Raw genomic sequence first — 15,274 nt, forward strand, 5'->3', positions numbered from 1 at the left:
TGATCCCCAAGGCACACATGGGTAGTAAGGCCTGGGCAGGCGGGGAGTGATTTAACACCCCCCACAGTCCTAGAAGCTAAGAAGGTGATTATGCCCATTTGCAAAGGGCAAGTTGAGCCCTCAGAGAGGTCAAATCCATCACCAAAGACCCTGTATTTTAATTCGTTCACAAAGAATAAACACAGATATCCATTGACCACCCACTGTGTGCTGAGCCTGGGATTTTGCATCCACACAGTGTGTGTCTTGCGGGCCTGGAAAATTCCAGTCTCCAAATGGGCTCTGCATTTCGCTCACCCCTGCCTGCCTCGCCTCCAGCTGAGGTTTCCATGGCAACGGTCTCTGCCTAACAGCCGCTAAGCACCCTTGAGCGGAGTGAGAAGTGGTTGACGTCAGAATAGCCTGGCTGGGGCCGGTGGTTAAATCCTGCAATCCCTATCCCACCCCACATTACTGGTCACTTAAGCCTTTAGAACTCATTAAAGGGTCTCTTTGGGGTGGGGGGGAGTCTCTTTGGATGGGGTTTTGGCAGAAGAGGAAAAAAAATTGGCCAAGGGAATTGCTGCTGGTTCTTAAAGAAACCGCAAGTTTGCCATGAAGCAGCTGCGGCAGGAGCCAAGGACATACCCGTGACTATTCTGACCACTCAGCAGCACCTCATTCTTCCTTCCACACAAGTTGATTGAGTGCCCGGGCACTGTGGGCACTTGCATATAACTGCAACAAAACAAAACAAAACCAAAAAAAAAAAAAAAACCTATTATAAGGAGTGAAAAATAGGGCTGTAAAAGCTTCAAGGATCTTTCTCCCCAAGAAACACAAGTGTAAGGGTTGCATTTATCCTCGTTTCAGAAGACGTTGGGCACCTGTTTTCTGGCACCCATTCTCACCCAACTGCTCTAAGAAACTAACAGTAACTTGAATAAAACCAAAGAATCAGCTTCAACTCATAACCCAAATTCTGTTACTTTCAAGATCAGTGGAAGGGGTGGGGGGGAGTGTCGCAAACGGAGACTGTTTTTGGCAGTGCATTCAGAAATTGATTGCTATTAGTTTTGAGACGCTGCTATTGTTAATCACAATTCAAATTCTCGGGACAGGTGCTTCCCAGCGGAACTTTGGATGCCCAGGGAAATTCTCAATAAATTCGTGCCTCAAAAAGGCAAGCAGATGGCGTGAGGGACAAAGCGTCGAACATCTGCTCGAGCAAATGTTTGCTTGTTTTTGTCCATGACACTGTGTAAACGGCTGGTGTTTTCTTCTAATGATTATGGGCGTTTTCACCGGTTGTTTTTTTCAGAAGCCTGGCCATTCGGGCCCTAGAATATCAGGGTCCTAAGTAAATGAGGGCCGTTTAGAGGGGAGAATAAACTTCAAGTGTTTATCTTCGTGATACTAAGCAGAATGGACAGAGAATGAAGAACTCAGAGATTATGACAAACATCCCTGCAGAGAGATATTCTGAAACACGCAGAGTATGAGGGAGTCCGTGCACATTAATAATTCCTGCCGGCGTCCCTCTGCTTGGTCATGCACAAAATTTTACCAACTCCAGTTTTTATTGTACCGTAGCTTGTAATAACACACTCTTGGAAACAAACTCAATATTCTTCAAGAAGGGACTGGCTAACTGCTGATGAAAGCATTCAATGGAATTCTATGCAGGTGCGTGGAATTCTAAGGATGTTCTGTAGGGACTGAAAGAGCAAAATGCACAGTGAAGTGAGAGCGAGCTGTATAATAATGGAAGGGTGGCTACCATTGTGGAAGAAAGGGGAAAAGGAACATATATTAAAATATATATACATTATATATATTTATATATATACATTATATATATTTATATATATAATGCAATACAATGTGTTATATTGCAATACATAAAATATATGTAATAAATAATATATAAAACATGTGTAATATAATAATACATAAAAAGACATATGTATAGGCTATCTCTCTTACAACACGGGGGAGGCACTGGGTAGCTGGTGGACACGGGTGATGTCCTGGGTTGATGGGATAGGCTGAATGCTGTATCCTTCCAAAATTCCTGTGTTGACAGCTAATCCCCAGTGTGATGGTATTTGGAGGTGGACCGTTTGGGCCGTAATTAGGTTGTGAGGAACCCTCATGAATGGGATCGGTGCCCTGATTAGAGGCCCCAGATGGTGACTGTAGTTAATAATAGCAAATTGCATATTTGAAAGTTGCTAAAAGAGTAGATTTTTTTCAAAGGTTTTATTTATTTATTTGACAGACACAGAGAGAGAGAGCACAAGCAGGCAGAGCGGCAGGCAGAGGGAGAAGGAGAAGCAGGTTTCCCACTGAGCAGAGAGCCTGACATGGGGCTCTATCCCAGGACCCCGGGATCATGACCTGAGCCAAAAGCAGACGCTTTGCTGACCGAGCCACCCAGGCACCAAGCAAGGTTTATAGAGCGATAGCAAACTGACAGCACAAAGCGCCTGAGGAGGGAGGGGGCTCGAGAGGGTTGCCTGCTAAAAGAGTTGATCGCAAATGTTCTCATCACGAGAAAAACAAAAACAAAAACCATGAGTGTGTGTGGTGACCGATGTTAGCCAGACGTATTGTGGCGATCATTTGACAATACACAGAAATATCAAATCCTTACGTTGTACATCTGAAAGTAATACAGCGTTGTATGTCCGTTATGCCTCAATAGAGAAACCAGAGAGCTCCCAGAGAGCCTCCTTGCCCCCTTCTGTCGTGTGAGGTTATAGCGAGGAGATTGCTATGTGTGAACCAGAACGGCTCTCACCAGGCACCCAGTCTGCCGGCACCTTGATCTTGGACTTCCGGCCTCAGACTGAGAAAGAACTTTCTGCTGTTTATAAGCCCCACTGGGTGGTACTCTGATACGGCCGCCTGAATGGACCACGACGGCCGGGCTCCCCAGCAGAGCTTCGGGCTGTGTGTGTGTGATTCCAAGAGAGGATGATGGACGGATCAAGCTCTTTTTTCTTTTTTTCATTTCTGATAAGTCAGTCAGGTCATGATGTGTTATCTTTGTGGGTATATATCTTGTTGGGTATCGTGTGGCGAAACTTAGAACTTTTATGTGTCTATGTATGATGAGATAGGCCTGCCATTTTCCACTCTAAGGACACCTCTGACAGGGCAAAGCTATAGATTTTTGTTTCCACGGCAATAGGGTGATGCCCAAATGAATGGTCTGGAAGGGACCAAAAAAGACTGATAAACGCCCAAGTGGCCCCGTTGGGAGGCCCGAAGCAGGGGCGCCAGCCTGGTTGCCAGGCCTGAGTTGCTGGCGATCTGGCCTACGGAGGAGAAACACACGCACTGTATGTTAGAGAAGTTCGCAGGCATTGGGGGTGATGACGCTGACTCAGTGGGCCTGGCAGTTGGTTGGCTGCAGGGATCCCAGAGAAGGAAGCAAATGGGGCATTTCTTCTGGGGCTTCATCCTAAGGATCTTGGTGGATCGCAGTGGCTCTTGCCAAGGTGGGCCAGCCTGCCAGACAGGAGGGAGAGAGGTAGCTACTGTCGTCATCGAGAGTGTGGGGAGACTGGGGGCAGCGGGAACGGGGGGAGAATTGGAGGGACCTTAGTGAGAGACCATGTGAGAAGAATAAAAGCACTGAGAGCTCGTGCTCAGGGAGAAAAGGCAGTGAGGGGTTTACTGGCTCTCCCACCGCCAGATGACAATCATCAATAGAACTTTCCACTGAGCTAAAGGCCAGGCCGGATTCCAAGAATTATACGCATCCCGTGTAATCAAGGATGGAGAAGGTTTCTCTTAGACACAAAACAGTGCGGACAGCGTTCCGTTCTGCAGACATCTGTTTAAAATCACGTGTGTCTGAATACCCACTTATTTAGCAAATTACCCCTGGATTTGATTCTCCCCCAGTCTTCATCCAAATTTAAGGAACTGACAACATTGCATTTTATAATCCGTGGGCTTTATTTATTTAGAAGTGTTTACCGTGGCACCTGGCACACAGTAAGTGCTCAATGGGGCTTTTCTGGAATCAATTTCCCCAACATAGAAAGAATGGAATGTTTCGTGTTAAAGTAATACGTACCTTCTTTTTAAAAATGTGGACATATATGTTATATTTACCTAAGTACATGTCTACATGTGCATAGTAGAGGCATAACCATAAGGAAAATTGGATTGATAAATTCAGGTGAAAGTTAACTCCCAGGGTTTGGGGTCTACACCCGACGGGATGACAAATGCCTTATCCAAGTCAACTCACTTCCCCTCCCAAGGAGTCCCCAGGGGCGGGCATGCATGAGTCTAATCTCCACTTTAACAGACAAGGAAACCGAGGCGTGGAGAGACATAGCATTCACAGGGTGTGAGTGCCCCCAACCATTTTGCCCCCAATGCAAACACCCCGAAAAACCCCGCGCGCTGTGTCTCCACTTCCCACCCGACACCGCGCTCCTTCATCACTTACTTCCCTGGTGATTTCATGCAGGCTCTGGCTTTTATCACAAACGTGCCGATGGCACCAGGATGCGTATCTGGACTGGAGAGCCCAGAGCGGGGTTGCCAGAGTTCGCAAATAAAATACTGGCACCCGGGTTAATATGAATTTCAGACAAACAAGTAGTTTTTAATAACTGTTTTGTTTTAGCAAAGATTTAGGTTTGGAGAAAAGTTGCAAAGGTATACGGAGATTTCCCACAGACCCTGCACCTGGTTTCCTCTATTATTAGCAACTTGCATTAGCATGGTTTGTCACAATTAATGAACTACTATCAAGACATTGTTGTTTAACTGAAGTCCGTACTTTATTCAGATTTCCTCCGTTTTTACCTAATGTTCCTTTTCTGTTCTGGGATCCCAGCCAGGACACGGCATCACATTTTTAAAGGATTTTAATTTTTTTTAATTTATTTTTTAAAGATCTATCCGTCTATTTTTTTTAAGATTTTATTTATTTGTTTGTTTATTTGCCAGAGAGAGAGGAAGAGAGCACAAGCAGGGAGAGCAGCAGGCAGAGGGAGAAGCCCTCAGATGCCCCGCTGAGCAAGGAGCCCAATGTGGGGCTCGATCCCATGGCCCAGGATCATTACCTGAGCCGAAAGCAGACGGGTAATCAACTGAGCCACCCAGGTGCCCCTCTCCGTCTATTTCAGAGAGAGAGAGAGCACGAGCGGGAAGGGCGGAATGAGCGCCTGGGTGGCACACAGGGGTTAAGCGTCTGCCTTCGGCTCAGGGCGTGATCCCAGCGATCTGGGATCGAGCCCCACATCAGGCTCTTCCACTGTGAGCCTGCTTCTTCCTCTCCCACTCCCCCTGCTTGTGTTCCCTCTCTCGCTGGCTGTCTCTATCTCTGTCGAATAAAAAAAAAAAAATCTTTAGGAAGGGCGGAATGAGAGGGAGAGGGAACCAGAAGCAGACCCCATGCTGAGCTCCACAGCCCAACACAGGACTTGATCCCACGACCCTGAGATCACGACCTGAGCCAAAACCTAGAGCTGGACGCCCAACAGACTGTACCACCGAGGCGCCTCATAACATTTTTAATTCTCATGTCTCCTCAGGCTCCCTTAGGCTGTGGCAGCTTCGTAAACTTTCCCTGTGTTTGATGACCTCGGCAGTTTTGAGGACTGGAAAGGGATTTTGTAGACCGTCCCTCCACTGCGGCTTTTTGATGTTTTTCTCATGATTGGACTAGGGTTACAGGTTTTGGGGAAGAAGAACCCAGAGGGGAAAGTGCCATTTTTTATCACACGATATCAAGAGTACATACTGTGATGTGGCTCGTGCTTGACCAACTGTACGAGACAGTGTTTGTCAGGTTTCCTTCCCATATAGTTACTCTGTTCTCTCCCTTTCCATACTCCCTTTTTAGAAGGAAGTTACCAGGCACAGTCCACACCTGTGGAGTAAAGAGTTATGCTCCACCTACTTGAAGACAGACAATCGACATAAATTATTTGGGACTTTTTCCTGTACGGGAAATTTCTCTGTTCCCCCTGCAAAGCTAGTAATTGTACGCATGTGTGTATGTATTTCTAAAGTAAGCTCTAGACCCCCCATGGGGCTTGAACTCACAACCCCAAGATCAAGAGTCACATGCTCTACTGCCTGAGCCAGCCAGACATCCCGCTAATAATCTCAGAATAACAAATCCCAATCCCAGCCACTGACCTCCATCCTCACCCACCCAGCCCGCTGCTCCTGCAAGGTTCCCCATGAAGGCATCCCGTTCCTACGGTTGCCCAGACCCCAGAACCCGGGAGGATCCTTCACTCTGCTCTGATCTCAGAGCCGATCAGAAGGTCAGGGCTGACCCTCATTCAAAAATACATTCTAAAATTCAAGAACTTCGCACCACGCCCGATGTCACAGCCCTGGTCCATGCCACCGACAGCTCTTGATGGAATGACTGCAAGAGAACACCATGCACAATGCGTTCCCCCAACCTCTGTCCTTACCCCGAGTCTGGTCTCAACACGGCATCATAACCTTAATCATCCTAAATGTAAATTGGAGGACGCCCATCCTGTTTAAAGTCCTCCCGTGGTTCCCATCTTGCTCAGAGTAAGGGCTGCTATGCTGAAGGCTGAGACCCCTATGTTTTTTGCTTTCGCACATCAGCCGTCTTCACTCTGGCCTCTCTTCAGCCTCGCAGACCTCCGGCAGGGCAGGCATGACTCCACGCCTCTACTTCTGTTCCTCTACCAGGAAAACAGCATGGCAACATGTCTCCGCTCACCTCCTCAGCACGTCTTCTCTAGACCCCCTACCCAAAGTGTCACCCTCCTGCGTTCCATGTCCCCCCTTCTCTGCTTTGCGTTAATTGCTCTTGAGGGAGAGAAGAGCAGCCCTGATCTCCAGGAGGGGCCGGCCCGGCACGTCCTGAGAAAGGGAAGCCTAGCCGGGCTGGTCTGTTAAACATCAGCCCTCAACGACCGTCCTCCAGAACATCGACCTTGGAAGAGGCCAGTCTGTAATCATGACGGATCACGACGAAATACACCCGCTCCCTAATCATGTCTGAACACAGGCGTGAACCTTGTCTAAGACACAGAAACGAGCAAGCAATCCTCTGTCCTGGCCGATGCTCGTGGGGCCGGCTTGTTAGCCCAGTTACAGCTTTAGCCCCGCTCTAGCTGGCGCTACTTCTCCAGCAGATTGACTGAGATACTCGCTCACAGCGTCACCCTCCATTCACGACCACATCCAATCTAGAACAAAGCCTCGCTTCCTTAGACTCTTCCTCAGAATCCCCTGAACCGAATCCAAATTCTCGGATAGGTTGTTCCCACCACCTTCCTACCCCGTTTCTACTGTGCCTTCTCCTGCATTTCAAAAATGAACCATCGTATTCAGTCTTTCTGGACGCTCCTTAGCGTTCGACACTAACATCCTTGTCACCATATTTGTCGTCTGTCGCCCCATTTTCACATACACTCTCTGAGGACAGGAATTCTGCCTGGCACAGTGACTGTCTTGACAAATGGTTTCTGAACGGAATTATCAGTGATGAAATGGAAGCTCAGGGGCAGGCGGGCACACATCACGATGTGGTGGTCGTAAACCCGGCTTTGGGAGCCCTTGCTCGGCCCCTGCTGCTGCGTTCGCACCCCCCCCCCCCTTGGGCGTTGGTGGAATTTGCTCCCTTGCCTTCCCCTTCTCGAAATCCTCCTGTTGCCCCTCTGGGGAAGTAGTTCCCTCTTTGAAAAACAATGGGCTGAAATAAGTCTGGAGCAACAACATTCTTCATTCTCCAGATCAGTGGGACGCTCTTTTCCCCAAATGAGGAAATTTTAGACAATATTCTAGCAGCGCCATCTTTTGACAATTGACCTCAATCACCGGTGAGCTTTTTTGCATCCATGTGCAACTTCTTCACCCAAAGCCACTGGACCAAGGGGTGGGGAGGAGGTGGTATGTCCATGCACTGCCAAGCTGGGCCTTCTGAGCCGGAGATCCTGCCCTGTCCCTCAGAGGTAACTGGGAATCCGTGAGCTCAGCCCGCAGATGATTGGCCCCTCCAGCTGCCCCTCTTCCCACCTCCCATTCCTCCTCCGGCTGGTTCAGGTTTGCATGGAGGCGTTCTGTCACTGCAGAGCTCCATCCCAGCAGAGGCTGCCCCTCTCCTTGCTCTGCTGCCGTTCTCCAACCTGTCCGTGCCCCCCTCCCCTTCTTTGACTTTGGCATTCCAGAGGTCTGCCCTCTCTCAAGATAGCATTTTTTCCCTAAGGTTTTATTTATTTCAGAGAGAGAGCATGAGCAGGGGGAGGCGCAGAAGGAGAGGGAGGGGAAAGAATCTCAAATAGACCCCTGCGCTCAGGGGGCTCTGAGATCATGACCTGAACGGAAACCAAGAGTCAGATGTTTAACCGATTGAGCCGCCCGGGTGCCACTCAGAATAGGTTTTTGGCACTGCTGTCCTTTCAACAAGAGTGGGTGCCTGGGTGGCTCAGTCGGTTAAGCATCTGCCTTTGGCTCAGGTCATGATCCCAGGGTCCTAAGATCGAGTCCCACTTTGGTCTCCTTGCTCAGCGGGGAGCCTGCTTCTCCCTCCCTTCCTCCCCCTGCTCATGCTCGTTCTCTCTCGCCGGCGCATGCTCTCTCTCTCTAGCAATAATAAATAAATAAACTCTTTAAAAAATAATAATACACTGAAGATCTGATCCTCTGCAAGACCCGCTCTAGGTCGGGGACACCCTGGGGAGCAAGGTCGGCTGTGTCGTTGCCCAGCGGGAGCTCACACTATCGGGCAGGAGGACAGATCATTCGCAGATGAACGAACTTTTTAACAATCCTTTTGGATATGGACACGCGCAGGCGCTGAAGAAAATGAAACCGGTGATATTTTAGAGCATGGACTGAAGTTGAAATGTTCTGCTTCCTTCATTTCAGGGACCCCAGGATTCCACGTTTTTAACAAGCCCCTCCCGCCTGGTGCTCTGAGGCCCGAGGTCTGGGTCCCACTTTGAGAAACAGGGGCAAGGAATCAGATCTGGTGAGGGACATTTTATAGGATGATTTGCTTTATGCTCACGCCAGCCCTGTGACCCAGGAATGGCTAGGATCCGTATTGTAGAAGAGGAGCCTGGGGCTTGGAGAGGAAAGGTCACCTGCCCGGTTTCAGTTTTCTTGGTTGGGCGGCTAGGCTGTGATTTGGACCCCACACACAGCCTGACTGCAGAGCCCCGGAGAGCTCGGGTCTCTGGGGGCCGGTCCTTCCTCCAGCCCCTCCAGCCCTGTACCCGCAGCCTGTTTCCACGGCGACAGCCTGAGCAGCCTCTGTCCTCACACAGGTGGGGTCCCTGTGACGGGAAGAGGGGAGGGGGTCTTCGTAGCCAGGCTGTTGTCCCAGGAGATGAAGGATGGGGCGGTTTCTTCCTCGAGGTCTGGAGGCTGGAAGTCGGAGCTCCAGGCGCTGGCAGAGTTGGTGTCTGGTGAGCACCGGGCTGTCTGGTTCACAGACTGCATCTCCTCCGTGTCCTCATGTGAGGGAAGGGGTGAGGGAGTGCTCTGGGGTCCCTTTAATGAGGGCACTGGTCCCAGCAGGAGGCGTCTACCTCCCAAAGGCCCACCCCCAAGACCATCACCCGTGGGGTCGATTTCAACGGATGAATTTGGGGCACACAGACATTCTGTCCATTGCAGACGCCAGACCAGTGTGGTTGCAAAGGAAGGGCTGAGCAAGGGCTCGAAACTCCAGTGGCTCCAAGAAGTCTACCAGGGACATTTTTGCCCAAATTAAAATGGACACTTAAAGAGTCCTTACACCGGAACAAAAAAAAATAAAATGGCTTTCTGGTCTTCTGCAGATGCCTAAAGAAATCCCATGTTCTGGTCACCTCTGCTGAAGGTGCCAGGGGCTGAAAGTATAACTATATATGTGACTGGAAATAAAGTATATGATGGGATATTCCTCAGCCACGAGAAAGAAGGAAATCCTGCCATTTTGCAACAACATGGGTGGATCTTGAGGGCATCATGCAGAGATAAGTCAGAGAAAGACAAATACCACATACTCTCACTTATGTGAAATCTTTGAAGAAGAAGGAGGAGGAGGAGGAGGAGGAGGAGGAGGAAGAGGAGGAGGAGGAGGAGGGGCACCTGGGTGACTCAGTCAGTTGGGCATCTGCCTTCGGCTCAGGTCATGATCCCGGAGTCTTGGGATCGAGCCCCACATCAGGCTCCTGCTCGGTGGGGAGTCTGTTTCTCCCTCTGCCCCTTACCCCACTCGTGCTCTCTCTCTCTCACTCTCTCCTATCAAATAAATAACTAAAATCTTAAAAGAAGAAGAGAGAGTCAAACTCACAGAAACAGAGCAGAACGGTGGTTACCAGGGGCGGGCAGGTGGGGGAAATGGTCAAAGGGTAAGAGCCTTCAGTTATAAGATGATAAGTTCTGGGGAGCTAACGGACAGCGTGGTGATATTGGGCAGGAAAGTTTTTCTACCTTTCAAGATCCTTCCAGCGGGTTTAAGAATTAAATTGACATGAGCCAGATTGTCAGGAGGAAAAGAACCCAACGTTTAATCATGTGCACACGGAGGAGGTCCAGTAACGAAACTGAGACCCCAAAAAATGACCAAGACAAGCAGTTTTTATACTTTTTAGACAAAGTGACAATAAATCTGTGAGGAGTTGACAGGACAAACAAATGTATATTTCGGAGCTTCAATGAGTGAAGAATTCTAAACAGAATTTTAGGGCCGGGGTAGTAAATTCGTGAAAAGGGATAGGGGTTGTTTATACAGACTTCTGGCTCTTAATCTTCTAACTTGGTGATAAGGACGTCTCTCTACCTCCTGGTACAGGGAGGGTGCATTTCACCTGAGAGATTTATTTCCTGTTTTCTGGAGCCAGAGGGGGGGTCAGATTGTTTTAGGTTTTGGCGCGGGGGGGGGTTGTTTCTTGTTTCTTCCACTGGCTGTTTCTTAAGAAACTTTTAACTTAAAATAATCAATATAGGGCCGCCTGGGTGGCACAGTCGTTAAGCGTCTGCCTTTGGCTCAGGGCATGATCCCAGGCTCCTGGGATCGAGCCCCACATCAGGGTCCTCCGCTAGGAGCCTGCTTCTTCCTCTCTCACTCCTCCTGCTGTGTTCCCTCCCTCGCTGGCTGTCTCTCTCTGTCAAATAAATGAATAAAATCTTAAAAAATAAAATAAAATAATCAATATGGCAAAGTGGCACATCTTGGGGCAGCCTGCCTCTGGCCTCTGTAATTCCTGTAGCTGACAATACCATACTGTGTACTCGAAATTGCTCAGAGTAGAGCTTATGCTTTCTCATGACACACACATGCACCAGTTACTCAAATAAAACCACCAATTTTGAAAACTAAATATTCATGAAGGAAATGGATAAATATTATTCTGGTGGTGATTCTCTGAAATGGTTAAAATAAATTTGGCATACTGTGACACACACGTTGTCATTTCTGCGGGCGTGCACAGAGGAGACGCCTCCATGTGTGTAGATGAGGTCAGATTAGCACATCGCCCGCCCTGCTCCGCCAGTTTCTTTCTTCAAATTATTTTTCTCTTTCCGATTTCCTCTTTATTTTCTCTTTCCCCTCCACCAACGCTCCTCGGCCCAAGGGGGAAAGCATAAAGGCCAGGAACTTTCTTCTGCCTCCTGTTCATATTCTCTGTCTCTCTCCCTCCGTCTCTCTTTGGAGCAGAAAGCACCAGAAGGAGTGGAGTGCAGGGGCCTGAGGGAGATGTGATCTCCTCTGGGAACTGCAGGCATCCCACAGACCTCAGATCTCTGTGCCCAGGCAGGGAGCACATGGGCAGCTATGGTTTCAAGATTCTGTCCAGCTGCAAAAACACCCAGAGTCTCAAAGGAAAACACTCCTAGTGTCACCATTTTAGGAGGAGAACTTTCTCCAAAGACCTCTCGGCAGACACCGTCTCACGTCCCATCACCCAGATTTTGGTCACCAAAGTCCTAATGCAATCACCAGCAAGGAGAACGGGACCTCCATGAGTGAGTTAGACCCACTGAACCTACTCCTGTAGCTTGGGGCGGCGTCACTCTTGCATGACTCAAGTGCTTGCCGCGGGTTTTCACAAACCTTATTCCCTTTCATCACTCAGGCCTCAGCACAAACGTCACCTCCTCAGAGGAGCCTTCCAGGAATACTCCACGTAGAGCAACCTCACCCAGGCTCTCCCTCTCTTGCTGCATTGTTCCCTCTTCTTCCGGGCATTTATCATGGTCATGAGTCATCTTGCTCACTCATGTGTTCTACCAGGTAGATGCCGTCATTCTGGGCATTTTACGGGCAAGGAAAACAGAGGCACGTTCTTTGGTCCCTTTAAGGGTCAACACTGAGTTTGCTCGGATGTGGATGTTACTGCCTTGGCTTCCTCCCCATCATTTACCTGCGTTCCCCTAAATTGTGGTTATGGGGTGCCCTTGGTTTTTTTAAATGATAAATCTGAAAAAAATACTATAATTTGGGGCACCTGGCTGGCTCAGTCAGTGGAGCGTGTGACTCAATCTCGGGGCTATAATTTTGAGCCCCAAGTTGGGTGTAGAGATTACTTAAAAAAAAATCATAGTAGGGGCGCCTGGGTGGTTCAGTCTGTTAAGCGGCTGCCTTCGGCTCAGGTCACGATCCTGGAGTCCCAGGATCGAGTCCCACATCAGGCTCCCTGCTCAGCGGGGAGTCTGCTTCTCCCTCTCCCTCTGCTCTTCCCCCCCCCACCTCATATGCTCTCTCACTCACTCTCTCAAATAAATAAATAATCTTTTTAAAAAACTAATAGTAAACTTTAAAAAGTTCCTATGATAAAATTATAAATCTGAGACCTGATTAAAAGTAAGTGAGGGTTAAAAAGGCAAATGCCCGTGGGCGGGGCCCCTGAGAGGCCAGAACGGGCAGGGCAGCTGCGCCGAGTGCTCCCAGCTGAATCCCATATAACTGGAATCGGTCAGGACCTCCTCAGGATTGGCTAGTGCCCTGCCAGCGAAATGTTTGGAATATCTTCCTTGCCCATCAGAGTCGGGCACTTGGAGCAGGGTCACTGGGACAAGCAGCTGACGGAGGAAATTCAGTACTGTTATGGGGGCTTCTCAACCTTGGCACTATTGACATTCGAAGCTTGATAATTCCTTGTTGTAGTAGGATGTCCTGTGTCCTGGCCTCTACCCACCTCCGTCCCCTCCACCCCAGCCAGTTGTGACAACCAAAATGTCTCCAGACATCCCCAGATGTCCACTGGGAGGCAGGATCACCTCTGGTTGGGGTGCCTGGGTGCTCAGTTCATTAAGCATCTGCCTTCGGCTCAGGTCCTGATCCCAGGGTCCTGGGATCGAGCCCCCATGGGGCTCCCTGCTCAGCGGAGAGTCTGCTCCCCCCCCCCGTTTGTGCTCTCTCTCTCTCTCTCTCAAATAAATAAAATCTAAAAAAAAAAAAAATCACCTCTGGTTGAGAGCCACTGCTCTGAATGGCTGAACTCAGACCTGAGCCTGCGTTAGAATCCCACGGGGGTGCTGGGGGAAGGCGTGGAGGCGGGGATGGGGGGCTTGTGTAAACTGGGCCCCACCTCTAGAGTTTCTGGCTTAGGAGGTCTGGAAACCTTACAAGAAGTCCCTGCTCTAAATAGTCAAGGTTTCTTTTTTTGGTTTTGTTTTTCTTCTTTTTTTAAAATAAAGATTGATTTCGTGTTGCAGGGAAGTGTTAAAGCCATCAACATATAGGGGAGAGTTAAGAGCCCGTCGGGACGTGTGCATTGTGCTAAGCCTTAAGGTATGTGCAGCCCACGAGGGAACAGTGATTCTGCGCTCCTGGACACAAAGGGCCTCCTTCGGTTGGTTGCATTGCCTTGCATGCACCTGCGAGGCTGCGCCTGCGAATTTCCGTGGCGGTTGCTATGCATGACCACTAGATGGTGCTGGAAACCAAGTAATGAAGTGGTCCGTCTCCTGCGGAAATTAGACGCCGGTAGGGGGTTGCCGTTTAAAGGCTTTCTTCCCTGGTGAAAACTAGAACCCCCACCAGTTAGACACTCCAGTACCGCCATTATGGAGTTTCCCGTATTATCCAACTCTGCCTAACAGGTTCTCTTTAAATAGGTTGATTTGCTTATTTTAATTTTTTTAGAGAGAGCGAGCGAGAACGCGGGGCGGGGGAAGGTAAGAGGGAGGAGAGAGGGAATCTTGGACAGGCTCCATGCCCGGCATGGACCGCACGGCTGGGCTGCATCTCGCAACCCTGAGAACATGACCTGAGCCAAACCAAGGGTCCGAAGCTTAACCGACTGAACCACCCAGTCCCCCCTGATTTACTTATTTTTTAAAAGCTTTCATTTTTAAGCAATCTCTACACCCAACATGCGGCTGGAACTCACAAGATCAAGAGTAGCTTGCTCCATTGACTGAGCGAGTCAGGCGCCCCTCTTTAAATAGCTTGAGATGCATTCGCGAACATAGGCATTTTAAGAACAAGTAGTGCTTCACTTTCAGTGGAGAACTGGGAGCATCCGTGAGAATCCAATGACCAAAAAGAGGGAGGGACGAAGGCAGAGAAGAGGGAGGGGAGCATGCTATTAGAATTTAACTGTATAAGATTCCCAGAAAGGGTCATTTTCCTTCAGCACTGTCCTTAAAAGGGAAGTGGGTAATTTATTAGACATTTTAACAACACATTGACACCAAGTTGAGCTTTCTTTTTGATGCAATTAGTATGATTTCATAATACTATATGGCATGTCCCTATATAGCCTTAAAATTACCTCTCACGTTGGAAAAATGAACTAGGTCCCGCATATGTCAAGCAATGGATGATGAAGATTCAGCAGATAATGTCCTCCATAATATGTTAATTAGTAAAATTGTGCTCAAAGTTCTAGTATTTCAGAGCCAAGAGAGATCTCAGAGCGTGCATGATGGTAATAATAATAATAATAATAAGCATTTATTCAACGATTCTGCTCTGCCGGGCATTATTCTGTGCCTTACGAGGTTATTCGGTGAGTCTTCATTCAATCTCTAAACAAATGTAACAGCTACACAGTATTACACAATCTCACTGTCCCCGCGGCTTGGGCAACTGTGCACTCACACGCCGTCCCAGTCCTAAATTTGTGTAAGAAAGGGAAACCAGCTTTGTTAAGTGAGCTGATCCATGGTATGTCGGGAGGAAAATCTTGGGGTTCTTTTATATTGTTGCCTTATGTGCATAAAAAAGTGTATCTGTGAGCACGTGCACACACACACACACACACACACACACACAATGTGCTTCCTGTTGCCACTAGAGAATGATAGAAACCAGGCAATATCATGATGT

This window comes from Ursus americanus, chromosome 21, assembly GCF_024610735.1.
Source record: "Ursus americanus isolate L20-20 chromosome 21, mUrsAme1.1.p, whole genome shotgun sequence".
NCBI lineage: Eukaryota > Metazoa > Chordata > Mammalia > Carnivora > Ursidae > Ursus > Ursus americanus.